The sequence below is a fragment of the Pleurodeles waltl genome, chromosome 6, assembly GCF_031143425.1.
Source record: "Pleurodeles waltl isolate 20211129_DDA chromosome 6, aPleWal1.hap1.20221129, whole genome shotgun sequence".
Taxonomy (NCBI): Eukaryota; Metazoa; Chordata; class Amphibia; order Caudata; family Salamandridae; genus Pleurodeles; species Pleurodeles waltl.
In genome coordinates, this window is record NC_090445.1 from 413,984,464 (window position 1) to 414,001,129 (window position 16,666).

Below are 16,666 nucleotides of genomic sequence, written 5' to 3' on the forward strand. Positions count from 1 at the left end.
TTCCCACCTGTGTGTCACTGGAAATATTGCTGTATGACTGACTCCCTGTTGTCTATTTCTTCTTCCTCAGCTTCCTCCTCATCACTGTCCACAGGCTCCACAGCTGCCACAACACCGTCATCTGGACCATCCTCCTGCAGAAAAGGCACCTGGCGTCGCAAAGCAAGATTGTGAAGCATCGAGCAGGCGATGATGATCTGGCACACCTTCCTTGGTGAGTAGAATAGGGAACCACCTGTCATATGGAGGCACCTGAACCTGGCCTTCAGGAGACCGAAGGTGCGTTCGATCACCCTCCTAGTCTGCCCATGGGCCTCATTGTAGCGTTCCTCTGCCCTGGTCCTGGGATTCCTCACTGGGGTCAATAGCCATGACAGGTTGGGGTAACCAGAGTCCCCTAATAGCCACACACGGTGCCTCTGGAGTTGACCCATCAAATACGGGATGCTGCTATTCCGCAGGATGTAGGCGTCATGCACAGAGCCAGGGAACATAGCATTTACCTGGGAGATGTACTGGTCTGCCAAACATACCATCTGTACATTCATCGAATGATAACTCGTCCGGTTCCTGTACACCTGTTCACTCCTGCGGGTGGGGGGGAGACCAGAGCTACATGGGTCCCATCAACAGCACCTATGAGGTTGGGGATATGTCCCAGGGCATAGAAGTCACCTTTAACTGTAGCCAAAACCTCCACCTGAGGGAAAACGATGTAGCTCCTCACGGCTCCTCCTCAGCTCCTCCTCAGCAGGGCAGACAACACTCTGGACAACACGTTCGAAAACATAGGCTGGGACATCCCTGATGCCATGGCCACTGTTGTTTGAAATGATCCACTTGCAAGGAAATGGAGCACTGATAGCACCTGCACTTCAGGGGGTATTCCTGTGGGATGGCGGATTGGTGAGATCAGGTCTGGCTCCAACTGGGTACACAGTTCCTGGATTGTGGCACGGTCAAACCTGTAGGTGATGATCAAATGTCGCTCCTCCATTGCTAACAGGTCCACCAGCGGTCGGTACACCGGAGGATTCCACCATCTCCTCAAATGTCCCAGCTGACGGTGCCTAAGAAGGACAACAGCGACCACAGAGTCAACAAATTCTCAGGTATGTCCCCACAGCTACACAGAACACGACACCAAATACAGAACTATTCCTGTATGTGTGTTGAGTGTAGGCCTAGGTATGTGTGACACAGTAGTAAATGAAGCCATGTGGGCCCCTGAAATGGAGGCTGCCTGACCTCTAAACTGGGACAATGGGATGTGAGGTAACTGCGCTGGCGTTGTACACCGTCGCGGTAGGCGGTCGTAGACTGCGGCGCAATGCTGCATTGGTTAACATTGGACCCTATGGGACCCAGGAGCCAATGATGAAGTGCGCCAGCGGTGGTGATACGCACCGCCGCGGACGTCACCACCGCGGACGTGACCGCCATTTTCTATCTGTTCAATCACTCGATACCTGATCTTCGACAGGAGAGGACCTACACTGCAAGTGCTGCTGTGACCTCGGTCTGGAAGAGACAATGGCTGCTGCGTCTGGGGAAAGGGCCCCTGCCTTCACTGCTCAGGAGTTGGAGAAGCTCGTGGACGGGGTCCTCCCCCAGTACACGCTACTCTACAGTCCTCCAGACCAACAGGTAAGTACACAGGGAGCACGTTGTATGGGCTATGCTGGGTGGAGGGTGCTGGATGTCAGTAGGAAGGGGGCAGAGTTCTGCGACCATGAAGGACTGTGAATGCATGTGCCACATGGCAAGGGTAGGGATGGGGGCCACTCACTTCGACGGTGCAGTTGGTAATGACTTCTCTTCTTCCCCTGTACATGTCATGTAGGTCAGTGCCCACCAGAAGAAGGACATTTGGCGTGCCATCGCCAAGGACGTCCGGACCCTGGGGGTCCACCAGAGACGGGGCACCCACTGCCGTAAAAGATGGGAAGACATTCGCCGCTGGAGCAAGAAGACGGCAGAGGCTCAGCTGGGGATGGCCTCCCAACGTGGGAGGGGTGCCCGTCGCACCATGACCCCCCTGATGTTCCGGATCCTGGCGGTGGCCTACCCTAAGTTGGATGGGCGCTTGAGGGCATCACAGCAGACACAAGGGGGTGAGTACACTCACATTCTCATGACTTTGCGCGCAGTGGAGGGGTCTGGGTGGGGGAGGAGGGCTGTGGGTTTCCCTAGGCCAGGGCAAGTTACGTAGGCTAGGCCCCTTCGTAAGGCATGGCCCTGTGGCCCCCCACCCCACCTCTGTAGAGTGGCAAGTACAGGTATACATGCCCCTGTGTCATCTATGTGGACAGATGACACTCATAGCCATGTAGGCCATATCCCAGGAATTGCATCCGTAGAGGGCAAGAGCACGGCGTAGTGCAGGGGGCTGCTGTGTCTGTATTGTCCACCAACGGTAGCGGTAAGCCATGCACTCAACCTGTCTTTCTTCTGTCGTCCCCACCCCTTTGTGTGCTCTCCCTGTTCTTTTGTGCATCAGCATCATCAGGCGGAGGTACAGTGGCACCGGAGCACAAGGGAGCTGCATCCCACATGGCCATGGAGGGCCACACCACAGACTCTGAATACACCAGTGGGACGGAGGGCGAGGGGAGCTTCACGTCGGTCACCGGATTAGCAAACAGCGACACGGACTCGTCCGCCGATAGGAGCTCCCTTGTGGTGGCGGCACCATCTGTGCCCCCCACTTCTACAGGTACAGCCGCCACCCCCCCTACCAGCACCGCCCTCCCAGCAGCCCCTCAGCCTTCGCTCCGTGCCCGCTCACCCAGAAGGGTGGGCATCACCTTCGCCCCAGGCACCTCAGCCCCTGCCCCTGTCACCCCTGCTGCCCTCAGTGAGGAGGCCATTGACCTCCTCAGGTCACTCACTGTTGGGCAGTCTACCATTGTGAATGCCATCCAGGGTGTAGAAAGGGAGTTTCAACACACTAATGCATTCCTGGAGGGCATTCATTCTGGTCAGGCTGCTCATCATCGAACCCTGCAATCTCTGGCCTCAGCACTGATGGCAGCCATTGTCCCTGTCTCTAGCCTCCCCCCTCCAACTTCCTCCACCCAGACCCAATCCACTGTACCCCAGCCTATCCCAAGCACACTATCAGACAAGCATGCACACACCTCAACACACAAAAGTAGCTCAGGCAAACAATCAATCAATCAATCAGTGAATTTATAAAGCGCGCTATGTACCCGAAAGGGTTTCGAGGCGCTGGGGGGGTGGGGGGGGGTGCTGCTAGCGTTCGAAGAGCCATGTCTTGAGGAGTCTCCTGAAGGTGAGGAGGTCCTGGGTCTGGCGTAGTGAGGTGGGGAGAGAGTTCCAGGTCTTGGCGGCGAGGAAGAAGAAGGATCTGCCGCCAGAGGTCTTGCGCTGGATTCGGGGGACGATGGCGAGGGCGAGGTTAGCAGAGCGGAGTTGACGTGTGGGGATGTAGAAGTTGAGTCTGGTGTTCAGGTAGGTGGGTCCGGTGTTGTGTAGTGCCTTGTGTGCGTGGGTGAGGAGTTTGAAGGTGATCCTTTTATCCACAGGCAGCCAGTGGAGGTCCTTCAGGTGGGGGGAGATGTGACATCGGCGGGGTATGTCGAGGATCAGGCGGGCGGATGTGTTCTGGATGCGTTGGAGTCGTTTGATGTCTTTCGTTGGGATGCCTGTGTAGAGTGCGTTGCCGTAGTCAAGTCTGCTACTGACGAGGGCTTGAGTCACCGTCTTCCTGGTTCCTGTTGGAATCCACTTGAAGATCCTGCGGAGCATGCAGAGGGTGTTGAAACAAGAAGAGGAGACGGCGTTGATCTATTTGGACATGGTGAGAGCAGAGTCGAGGACGAAGCCGAGGTTTCGTGCGTGGCTGGCTGGGGTGGGTGGGGGTCCGAGGGCGGTGGGCCACCAGGAGTCGTTCCAGGCCGAGGGGGTGCGTCCGAGGATGAGGACTTTCGTCTTGTCGGAGTTGAGCTTCAGGTGGCTGTTGCTCATCCACTCGGCGATGGATTTTAGTCTCTCGTGGAGGTTGGTTTTGGCGGTGAGCAGATCTTTGGTCAGGGAGAGGACGAGCTGGGTGTCGTCGGCGTAGGAGATGATGCTGAGGTTGTGATGACGGGCCAGATGTGCGAGGGGGGCCATGTAGACGTTGAACAACGTTGGGCTAAGAGAGGAGCCTTGGGGGACGCCGCAGATGAGGTTGGTGGCTTTGGAGCGGAAGGGTGAGAGTCGGACTCTCTGGGTTCTGTCGGAGAGGAAGGATGAGATCCAGTTGAGGGCTTTGTCTTGGATGCCGGCTTCGTGGAGACGGGTTAGCAGGGTGCGGTGGCAGACTGTGTCGAAAGCGGCTGATAGGTCGAGGAGGATGAGGGCTGAGGTTTCGCCATTGTCCATTTGTTGTCTGATGTCATCTGTGGCGGCGAGGAGTGCGGTCTCAGTGCTGTGGTTTCGTCTGAATCTAGATTGTGAGGGGTCTAGGATGGGGTTGTCTTCTAGGAAGTGGGCGAGCTGTGCGTTGACGATCTTCTCGATTACCTTCGCTGGAAAAGGGAGGAGAGAGATCGGTCGGAAGTTTTTGAGATCGTTGGGGTCAGCCTTGGGTTTCTTGAGGAGGGGTTGGATTTCTGCATGCTTCCAGCTGTCCGGGAAGGTGGCGGTGTTGAAGGAGAGGTTGATGATCTTGCGGAGTTTGGGGGCGATGGTGGCGTCGGCTTTGTTGAATACGTGATGTGGGCATGGGTCCGTGGGAGAGCCTGAGTGGATGGAATTCATGGTTGTTAGGGTTTCGGCGTCGTCCACTTGGGTCCAGGTGGTGAGGCGGCAGGCGTGGGAGGAGTCGTCAGGGGTGGGGTCTGGCGGAGGTGCGGTGTTGAAGCTGTTGTGGATGGCTGCGATTTTCTGGTGGAAGAAGGTGGAGAGATCGTCGCAGAGTTTCTGGGAGGGAGGGACGTTGGCGTTAGGGTTGGAGAGTTCCTTCACGATGTAGAAGAGTTCTTTGCAGTCGTGGGCGTTGTTGTTGAGGCGTTCTGTGAAGTGGGCGCGCTTGGCGAGTCGGATCCGTTGGTGGTGTTCACGGTTGGCGTCCTTGAGGGTAGCAAGGTTGTCGGGTGTGCGCTCGAGGATCCATTTCTTCTTGAGTTTCTGGCAGGTGCGTTTGGAGGTGGTCAGTTCGTCTGTGAACCAGGCTGGTTTTTTCTTTTCTTGGTTGGCGGTGGGTTTCTTGAGTGGGGCTAAGGTGTTGGCGCAGTTGAGGATCCATTGATGGAGGTTGATGGCGGCGGTGCTCGGATCGGTGGGTTCGGGTGGTGGGTATTTGGCGAGTGTGCTGGTTAGTTGGTCTTCGGTGACTTTTCCCCAGCGGCGGTGAGGCGGTAGAGGGATGCGGTGGTGTTCGGTGTTTTTCTTGAAGGTGAAGTGGACGCAGTGATGGTCGGTCCAGTGGAGTTCGGAGGTGTGGCTGAAAGAGATGTGGTTGCTTGAGGTGAAGAGTGGGTCAAGCGTGTGTCCGGCGATGTGGGTGGGGGTGTTGACCAGTTGACGGAGTCCGAGGTTGAGGAGGTTGGTGGTCAGTGATGTAGTGTTGGCGTCCTTGTTGTTTTCCAGGTGGAAGTTTAGATCTCCCAGGAGGATGTAGTCTGGAGAGGCGAGGGCGTGGGTGCTTGCGAGGTCGGAGACGGTGTCGCTGAAGGGGGCTCTTGGTCCTGGAGGGTGGTATATGAGGGTTCCTCTGAGGGTAGTGTTGGGGTCCGTGTGAATCTGGAAGTGGAGGTGTTCGGCTGTCTTGAGGGTGTCGTCCGTGTGGGTGTGGATCTTGAGGGTAGATTTGTGGGCGATGGCTATCCCTCCGCCGATTCCGTTGGTGCGATCTCTTCTGGTGATCCTGTATCCGTCAGGTATGGCGATGGCGATGTCAGGGGCCGAAGAGTCGTTCCACCAGGTTTCGGTCAGGAAGGCCACGTCTGGGGCGGTGGTGTCGAGCAAGTCCCAGAGCTCGATGGCGTGTTTTCGTGCGGAGCGTGTGTTGAGGAGGATGCAGTGCAGGTGGTTTGTGTTGGTTGTTGCTGGCTTTGTTGTTCTGTTGCAGGAGAAGTTGCAGGTGCGGCAGGAAAAAGGTCCTTTGGTGTGCTTCGGGGTGGCCAGGAAGCACTCTGTGGAGGGGCCAGGGTTGAGGGCGAGGAGTTCGCGGGCCGAGTATTGGAGGCAGGAGTTACGGGGGACGTGAGGACCAGGGGGGGTGGCGCTGGGCGCGGTCCAGGCGCGGACGGGCGCAGACCGGCTTGCCTCTGGGGCGCCAACGGCGCGTCTGCTGCGCGGACGCGCAGCGCCAGCCATTAAGAAGGGAGGGGGAGGGAGGAGCAGCTGGGAGGCGGGAGGCGGGAGGGAGCGGCGAATGGGGGCGCGAGGGGGGCGGGCCCGCAGGGAGGCAGCGGCAGGGAGCGGAGAGCAAGGGGGAGCGCACAAGGGGCGAAAACACGAAGGCACAAAAAGTCGAGCAAAATACAGTCACAATATGAAAACAATCAGAGAAATACACTAATGGCACAGTATACAATCGGGGAAACAGCAATCAGAGGGGCACAACGGGGGCAGAAGCGCAGGAGGCTAGGCGCTTGAAAAACAGTAAAAACGCACTACAGGGCGGCGAAAAGTGGCACAATCAGAAGGGGCACGGCGGGGGCAGAAGCGCAAGAGGCAAGGCGCTGAAAATAAAAAAACACTTACAGGACAGCGGAAAAACGGCACACGGGTCAAGTGAAGCCTCGAACACGCTAACAGCAGCGTGGGCGGGGGTCAGAGGCAGGAGACAGCAGGTTGGTGCTGCGGACGTGGGGGGCGAGCTCAGGACCTAAAACAAGTCAGAGGTCGCTCACTCGCGACGCGCAGCGCCAGCCATTAAGAAGGGAGGGGGGAGGGAGGAGCAGTTGGGAGGCGGGAGGGAGCGGCGAATGGGGGCGCGAGGGGGGCGGGGCCGCAGGGAGGCAGCGGCAGGGAGCGGAGAGCAAGGGGGAGCGCACAAGGGGCGAAAACACGAAGGCACAAAAAGTCGAGCAAAATACAGTCACAATATGAAAACAATCAGAGAAATACACTAATGGCACAGTATACAATCGGGGAAACAGCAATCAGAGGGGCACAACAGGGGCAGAAGCGCAGGAGGCGAGGCGCTTGAAAAACAGTAAAAACGCACTACAGGGCGGCGAAAAGTGGCACAATCAGAAGGGGCACGGCGGGGGCAGAAGCGCAAGAGGCAAGGCGCTGAAAATAAAAAAACACTTACAGGACGGCGGAAAAACGGCACACGGGTCAAGTGAAGCCTCGAACACGCTAGCAGCAGCGTGGGCGGGGGTCAGAGGCAGGAGACAGCAGGTTGGTGCTGCGGACGTGGGGGGCGAGCTCAGGACCTAAAACAGGTCAGAGGTCGCTCACTCGCGACGCGCAGCGCCAGCCATTAAGAAGGGAGGAGGGAGGGAGGAGCAGCTGGGAGGCGGGAGGCGGGAGGGAGCGGCGAATGGGGGCGCGAGGGGGGCGGGGCCGCAGGGAGGCAGCGGCAGGGAGCGGAGAGCAAGGGGGAGCGCACAAGGGGCGAAAACACGAAGGCACAAAAAGTCGAGCAAAATACAGTCACAATATGAAAACAATCAGAGAAATACACTAATGGCACAGTATACAATCGGGGAAACAGCAATCAGAGGGGCACAACAGGGGCAGAAGCGCAGGAGGCGAGGCGCTTGAAAAACAGTAAAAACGCACTACAGGGCGGCGAAAAGTGGCACAATCAGAAGGGGCACGGCGGGGGCAGAAGCGCAAGAGGCAAGGCGCTGAAAATAAAAAAACACTTACAGGACAGCGGAAAAACGGCACACGGGTCAAGTGAAGCCTCGAACACGCTAGCAGCAGCGTGGGCGGGGGTCAGAGGCAGGAGACAGCAGGTTGGTGCTGCGGACGTGGGGGGCGAGCTCAGGACCTAAAACAGGTCAGAGGTCGCTCACTCGCGACGCGCAGCGCCAGCCATTAAGAAGGGAGGGGGGAGGGAGGAGCAGCTGGGAGGCGGGAGGCGGGAGGGAGCGGCGAATGGGGGCGCGAGGGGGGCGGGGCCGCAGGGAGGCAGCGGCAGGGAGCGGAGAGCAAGGGGGAGCGCACAAGGGGCGAAAACACGAAGGCACAAAAAGTCGAGCAAAATACAGTCACAATATGAAAACAATCAGAGAAATACACTAATGGCACAGTATACAATCGGGGAAACAGCAATCAGAGGGGCACAACAGGGGCAGAAGCGCAGGAGGCGAGGCGCTTGAAAAACAGTAAAAACGCACTACAGGGCGGCGAAAAGTGGCACAATCAGAAGGGGCACGGCGGGGGCAGAAGCGCAAGAGGCAAGGCGCTGAAAATAAAAAAACACTTACAGGACAGCGGAAAAACGGCACACGGGTCAAGTGAAGCCTCGAACACGCTAGCAGCAGCGTGGGCGGGGGTCAGAGGCAGGAGACAGCAGGTTGGTGCTGCGGACGTGGGGGGCGAGCTCAGGACCTAAAACAGGTCAGAGGTCGCTCACTCGCGACGCGCAGCGCCAGCCATTAAGAAGGGAGGGGGGAGGGAGGAGCAGCTGGGAGGCGGGAGGCGGGAGGGAGCGGCGAATGGGGGCGCGAGGGGGGCGGGGCCGCAGGGAGGCAGCGGCAGGGAGCGGAGAGCAAGGGGGAGCGCACAAGGGGCGAAAACACGAAGGCACAAAAAGTCGAGCAAAATACAGTCACAATATGAAAACAATCAGAGAAATACACTAATGGCACAGTATACAATCGGGGAAACAGCAATCAGAGGGGCACAACAGGGGCAGAAGCGCAGGAGGCGAGGCGCTTGAAAAACAGTAAAAACGCACTACAGGGCGGCGAAAAGTGGCACAATCAGAAGGGGCACGGCGGGGGCAGAAGCGCAAGAGGCAAGGCGCTGAAAATAGAAAAACACTTACAGGACGGCGGAAAAAACGGCACACGGGTCAAGTGAAGCCTCGAACACGCTAGCAGCAGCGTGGGCGGGGGTCAGAGGCAGGAGACAGCAGGTTGGTGCTGCGGACGTGGGGGGCGAGCTCAGGACCTAAAACAGGTCAGAGGTCGCTCACACAAGCATCACCCACATACAGACACAGCAACATCCACTGCGTCCACTGTGTCCCCCTCCTTGTCGTCTCCCTCCTCCCTCCCAGTGTCGTCTACACTCTCACCTGCATGCACTACATCTACAGGCACTAGGACTCGCACCAGAACACCCAGCACCACACCCCGCTCACCTGCACTCACCACCCCCACTACAATTTACACGTCCCCTGTGTCCACTCCCAGTGTGTCTGTGACGCCCCCTCCCAAAGTACACAAACGCGGGCACCCACACACCCAACATCCATCCACCTCACGACAGCCTCCAGTACCTGCACCTGCACCCAAATCACCTAAAGTTACACCTCCTACAACCACCTCCTATTCCTCCACTCCAAGACCCCCTCCAGCTACCCATCCCAGTGTTCGTCAGAAACTCTTCCTCAGCAACGTTGACCTCGTTCCCACCACCACCACCCCTCCAATTCGTAGGTCCCGTAGTAGCACCTCAGCCAAAAAAAGTCCGGAACCAGCGGTGCGTGTTAAGGGTCTGTGGAGTGCACCAGCCACCAGGGCAGCCAGTGTGACACGGAGCCAAAGCACTGCCAGTCCACCCCCTGTAAAGCACCTTAAGTTGGAAAGTGCCAGACGGGAGAGGGTGAAGACTCCTGCTGGCAAAACAGCTCACAATGGTCCCGGGGGGAGTGCCGAGTCAGCTGTGACTCCTCCCAAGGTGGTGAAGGGGCAGAAGAAGTCTCCAAAGTCTGGTAAGAGCAGCACGGAGGAGAAGGCCGCCATCCTCCCCGCCGGCCGGGACGCCACCGCCAGCACTATCGTCACTGGTCCCGAGACCACCGCCAGCATCAGTGCCCTGGAGGGCCCCGGCAGCCACAGCCCCGCTGGGCACTGAGGGACCGTCATGCCACACACCGCTGCACAGGTCAGAGACAGCAAAGTCAAGCACCGCTGAACAGGGCAAAGACCGCATGGTGAAGACCGCTGAACAGGGCAAAGCACCGCTGAACAGGGCAATGACCGCCATGGCAAAGCACCGCTGAACAGGTCAGAGACAGCAAAGGCAAGCACCGCTGAACAGGGCAAAGACCGCCATGGCAAAGCACCGCTGAACAGGTCAGAGACAGCAAAGGCAAGCACTGCTGAACAGGGCAAAGACCGCCCTGGTGAAGACCGCTGAACAGGGCAAAGCACAGCTGGACAGGGCAAAGACCGCCATGGCAAAGCACCGCTGAACAGGTCAGAGACAGCAAAGGCAAGCACCACTGAACAGGGCAAAGACCGCCATGGCAAAGCACCGCTGAACAGGTCAGAGACAGCAAAGGCAAGCACCGCTGAACAGGGCAAAGACCGCCATGGTGAAGACTGCTGAACAAGGCAAAGACCGCCAAATCAAGCATCGTTAGCCCATGTGCAGCTGGGACAGTGACGGAACTGGGACCGTCACGGGGAGCGTGATGCACTCTGGGCACCATTCCCCCTCCAGAACCAGTGGAGACCTGCATCCACTCCGTCTGTCCTGCACAGGATGAAGCACTCTGGGCACCAGTCCCCCTCCAGAACCAGTGGAGACCTGCATCCACTCCGTCTGTCCTGCACAGGATGAAGCACTCTGGGCACCAGTCCCCCTCCAGAACCAGTGGAGACCTGCATCCACTCCATCTGTCCTGCACAGGATGAAGCACTCTGGGCACCATTCCCCCTCCAGAACCAGTGGAGACCTGCATCCACTCTGTCTGTCCTTCACAGGATGAAGCACTCTGGGCACCAGTCCCCCTCCAGAACCAGTGGAGACTGTTATCCACTTGAGAGACTGTGGCTTTGCACTCCCCAGGATGGTACAGTGGGCAAACCACCCACTTGTGAGACTTGAGAGACTGTGGCTTTGCACTCCCCAGGATAAAGCAGTGGCCAAACCACCCACTGGAGTGACTTGAGAGGCTGTGGCTTTGCACTCCCCAGGATAAAGCAGTGGGCAAACCACCCACTGGAGTGACTTGAGAGACTGTGGCTTTGCCCTCCCCAGGATAAAGCAGTGGGCAAACCACCCACTGGAGTGACTTGAGAGACTGTGGCTTTGCACTCCCCAGGATAAAGCAGTGGGCAATCCACCCACTTGAGAGACTTGAGAGACGGTGGCTTTGCACTCCCCAGGATAAAGCAGTGGGCAAACCACCCACTGGAGTGACTTGAGAGACTGTGGATTTGCACTCCCCAGGATACATCAATGGGCATGGAGCCCTGTCGTGGATCTGGCGTGGTGCTGTAATCCGGCTGAGGTGCCCCCTTCCTTTCCCTTCCTCCTGAGGTGCGGTTGTATTTCTATCTGATGCCCCTGCAGTGTTCTCTCTGTTTGTGGACAGGTATCTAGTGTGGGCCTCGGCCATGCATTGTGGGCCCAGTGGTCCACAGACATTGATATGTGCATACCTGCAGTACTAATCGTGATGTATGATTTTTTGAATGTTTATATATATCTGTATATATTTGGTTACTGTATTTTGATACATTACAATGTTTGAACTGATTTCCTTTTGTATTTGCATTCTACCGGGGGAGTTGTGGGTTGTTACTGTGCTGTTTGGAAATGCATTGGTGTGTGTGTTGTAGTGGGTGAGGGTCGGGTTGGGGGTGGGGGTGTTGCGTGTGTGTGTCCCTGACTTTTGCCTCCCCCCTCCCCTATGTCGTAGGTGCAGTACTCACCTTTGTCTTCGGCACCTACGTTGCTGGTGTTCGTAGAGGAGCAGGAAGACAAGCGCAGGGAGTATTTGTAGTTCCGGCTCCATGGTGGCCTCCTTCCTCGTGGAGTGTGTTGAGGTGAGCGTTTTCCCATGGTAAGAGCTGTTTCCGCCGTGTTTTTATCCACGGTGAATCCGCCCCGGAAAAGGTGGCGGATTGGCGGGTTGTGATACTGTGGGCGGTACATTGTCTTCCGCCTGTCTGTTGGCGGTGACCGCCGCGCTGCTTGTCTGTACCGCCGTGGCGGTCGGAGTGTTAAAGTGGCTGTCTATGTTGGCGGTTTCCGCCACGGTCATAATTCCTTTTTTTTGTCCGCCGGCCTGTTTGCGGTATTACCGCAGCTTTAACACCGTCCGCCAGGGTTGTAATGACCCCCTTTGTGCTTGAAAGAGACTTTGTTTGCTTTTTAAAAAGACACTTTATATCACTTTTCAGTGATATCTCTACAAATTCACATTGCAACTTTATTCGTTTTGACCTACAATTATCCTGATAAATATTATGGGGGTGATTCTAAGCTTGGGAACCGCCAGAAGACCGTACCGCGGTCAAAAGACCGCGGCGGTCATTCTGGGTTACCCACTGGGCTGGCGGGTGACCGCCAAAAGGCCGCCCGCCAGCCCAACGGGAAACACCCTTCCACGAGGAAGCCGGCTCCGAATGGAGCCGGCGGAGTGGAAGGGGTGCGACGGGTGCAGTAGCACCCGTCGCGAATTTCAGTGTCTGCTGAGCAGACACTGAAATTCTAAGTGGGGCCCTCTTACGGGGGCCCCTGCAGTGCCCATGCCATTGGCATGAGCACTGCAGGGGCCCCCAGGAGCCCCACGACACCCCATACCGCCATCCTGTTCCTGGCGGCCGAAACCGCCAGGAACAGGATGGCGGTATGGGGGTCGGAATCCCCATGGCGGCGCAGCAAGCTGCGCCGCCATGGAGGATTCCCCTGGGCAGCGGAAAGCCGGCGGGAGACCGCCGACTTTCCGTTTCTGGCCGCAGCTGTACCGCTGCGGTCAAAATGCCCAAAGGAGGACCGCCAGCCTGTTGGCGGTGCTCCCGCGGACCACTGCCCTGGCGGTTATTACCGCCAGGGTCAGAATGACCGCCTATATATTTTTCTAAACACTGTGTGGTGTATTTTTGTGGTGCTACATGGTGGTATTATATGATTTATTGCACAACTACTTTACACATTGCCTTCTAAGTTAAGCCTGACTGCTCGTGCCAAGCTACCACAGGGTGGGCACAGGATAATCTTGGATTGTGTGTGACTTACCCTGACTAGAGTGAGGGTTTTTGCATGGACAGAGGGTAACCTGACTGCCAACCAAAAACCCCATTTCTAACATTGGTGATCAGCGGTGAGGATAGGACTTGTATTTGTGCAGTGACATACAGTAGCTAAGTATTTCACTACCTACCCACAGTTGAAGGTCAATTTTGAAAATTCGTTTTTTTCCTGACAATTTTCAAAAACTAAATCCTCACTCAACATGTCTCTGACTGGGTCTCAGATAGGAGACTTTGACCTAGTCCTGTTGGATACATATACGGTCAAACAACTAAAAGGGTTCTGCAGAGCAATGAGGGTACCCACCCAAGGGGCCTCCAAAAAGGAGGACTTTCAAGTGGCGCTGAGGGCCTGGGCAGAAGCCCATTTAGAAGAGGATGATGAGGAAGAGGAGACAGAAAATGGCCCCTCAGAGGATTTGTTGCTATCTGTGGATGGTGTTACCAATTCAATTGTGCCTCCTTCCAGACCAGGGAGCAGTGTCTCTGTGCAAAGCCTGACCGCAGAGGAAAGGAGAGAGGAAAGGGAGTTCCAATTGCAAATGGCAAAACTGAAAATTGAGGCTCAACAGGAGGAAAGAAGGGCAGAGAGAGATGCCAAGCAAGCTGAGGCTGAAAGAGCAGCCAAACAGATTGAAGCTGAAAGGGCAGCCAAACAAGCTGAAGCTGAAAGAGCAGCCAAACAGGTGGAAGCTGAAAGAGCTTTGGCTGAAAATAAACTATTGTAGGCTCATGAACTGAGTCTCAAGGAGCTGGAGATCAAGGCAAGACAGTCTGAATCCAGCAATAATGGTGGCAGCATACAGACAGGACCTGCTGGAGAAAAGAAGGTTCGTATGCCCAAAAATGTGGTGCCCAGTTTTGTGGTAGGAAATGACATAGATAAATGGTTAGCTGCTTATGAAGTTGCTCTAAGGGCTCATGAGGTTCCTGAAGGGCAATGGGGGGTAGCTATGTGGGGTTATGTGCCGCCATTGGGGAGGGACACACTTCTCACATTGGATCAACTGGATCAAAACACACACCCACTTCAGAAAGCCACTTTACGTGCCAAATTTGGGCTGACCCCTGAGGGATACCGTCAGAGGTTCAGGGACAGCACCAAACAAAGCACACAAACATGGGTAGATTTCTTTGACTTTTCCAGTAAGGCACTGAATGGATGGGTGCGGGGCAACAAAGTAGATAATTATAAAGGACTATATGACTTGATTCTGAGAGAGCATATACTCAATGTTACCTATACACAGTTGCGCCAGCACTTGGTAGATAGTAAGTTGACTGATCCCAGGAAGCTTGCTGAGGAGACGGACCTCTGGGTTAGCACCAGAGTGTCCAAAAAGGTACCTGGGGGGGACACCCACAAAGGTGGTCAGGGTTCCCAACAGAAGAAAGAGGGGGGAGATAAATTTACAGATAAGGAACTCTCAAAAGGCCCCCAAAAGAATTCCCAGGGAGGGGGTGGCAACCATTCCTTTTCCAGATTTGGGGAAAAGCCAGGGACGTATGATAGGTCAGGGAAATCCAACCCCAAATGCATGGAGTGTTACCAGTATGGTCACTATAAAGGTGACCTCCAGTGCTCCAAGAGGGCACCGTCCACTACCGGACAGACACCTGGGTTGACTAGTGTAGCGCTTGGGGGGGAGATGGACCCAGATAGCTTTGGGGAACAGGTAGAGATTTCCCTAGTGTCCCTGGGAGAAGGAGAGATGGTGCCCAAAGCCCACATGCCCCAAAATACTTCCAAGTACAGGCAGTGGGTCACCACTGATGGGCAGAAGGTGGAGGCTCTGCGTGACACAGGAGCCAGTATGACTACTATCAAGAGTCAGCTGGTGTCAACAGAGCAGATAGTCCCTAATACATTCCACCAGGTCATAGTCGCTGACAATCGTGAGAATCACCTACCAGTGGCTCTGGTTCCCTTTGAGTGGGGGGGGGTCCCTGGTACTCTGAAAGTAGCTGTGAGTCCTGCCATGCCTGTAGATTGTCTGTTAGGCAATGATCTTGAGCATAATGCTTGGAAAGAAGTAGAGCTCAGATCTCACCTGGAGATGTTAGGGTTACCTGAGTGGGTCTGCAAGACCACACGGTCCATGGCTGACCGAGAGGGACGTCAAGGGCATCTGGAGCCTGGAACAATGGCCCAGTGAACTGCCAAGAGGAGGGACAAGGGGCGTGGGGAACCGGCCCCAGAAGTTCCCACAGTGGTTGACGGGGCTCCTGAGGAGGAGGCTCCCGAACCAACTGGGGAAGACATTGCCACCCTAGGTGACCTACCTGAGCTTGCTGGCTGGCAAGTTGAGGGTGGACCCACCAGGGAGGAATTCTGCAAGGCGCAGAAAGAATGTCCCACTCTAGTGGGTCTGAGGAAGCAAGCCTCAGACCAGGCGGCAGGTGAAGCCTCTGGCGATCACCACATATATTGTGAGAATGATCTCCTCTACAGTGAGCCTAAGGTTCCGGCCATTGGGGCAGCGCGTGCGCTGGTGGTCCCCCAGTGTTACCGAACCTTCCTACTGGGTCTGGCTCACGACATTCCCCTGGCAGGGCATTTGGGGCACGGCAAGACCTTTGACAGGCTTGTCACCCACTTTTATTGGCCCAGAATGAGGACAAACTCAGATAAGTTCTGTAGATCTTGTCCTACCTGCCAGGCCAGTGGTAAAGCAGGAAAAAGGGTTAAAACCCCCCTGATTCCACTTCCTGTCATTGGCACCCCCTTTGAAAGGGTGAGCAGCGACATTGTTGGTCCATTGGACCCCAAAACTGCCCTAGGCAACAGGTTCATCCTGGTGTTGGTGGACCATGCCACCCGTTACCCAGAGGCAATCCTTCTGAGGACCGTAACTGCACCGGTGGTGACCAGAACTCTGATGGGGATATTTACCCGTCTGGGATTCCCAAAGGAGATAGTAACTGACAGAGGCACTAACTTCATGTCCGCATACATGAAGTCTCTGTGGGATGCGTGTGGTGTAACCTACAAGTTCACCACACCCTATCACCCCCAATCTAATGGTCTTGTGGAGAGATTCAACAAGACCTTGAAAGGCATGATTGGTGGCCTCCCTGAGGCCATGAGGCGTAAGTGGGACGTCCTCTTACCATGCCTTCTCTTTGCTTACAGAGAGGTCCCCCAGAGGGGGGTGGGTTCAGTCCCTTTGAGCTTCTCTATGGGTAACCTGTCAGGGGACCCTTAAGCATTGTCAAGGAGGGGTTGGAGAAAGCTCCAAAGGCGCCCCCTCAGGATGTGGTCAGCTACATGTTGGCCCTCCGCAACCAGATGAACCACTTCTGGAAAGAGGCCCAAAGTAACCTTGAGGCCAGTCAAGAGGTAATGAAATGCTGGTATGACCAGAAGGCCACCCTGGTAGAGTTTCAACCTGGAGACAAAGTGTGGGTAATGGAGCCAGTAGAGCCTAAAGCTCTCCAGGACCACTGGTCTGGCCCATTTGAAGTAAAGGAGCGGAAAGGGGAGGCCACTTACCTAATGGACCTCCAAACCCCTAGGAACCACCTAAGGGTGCTCCATG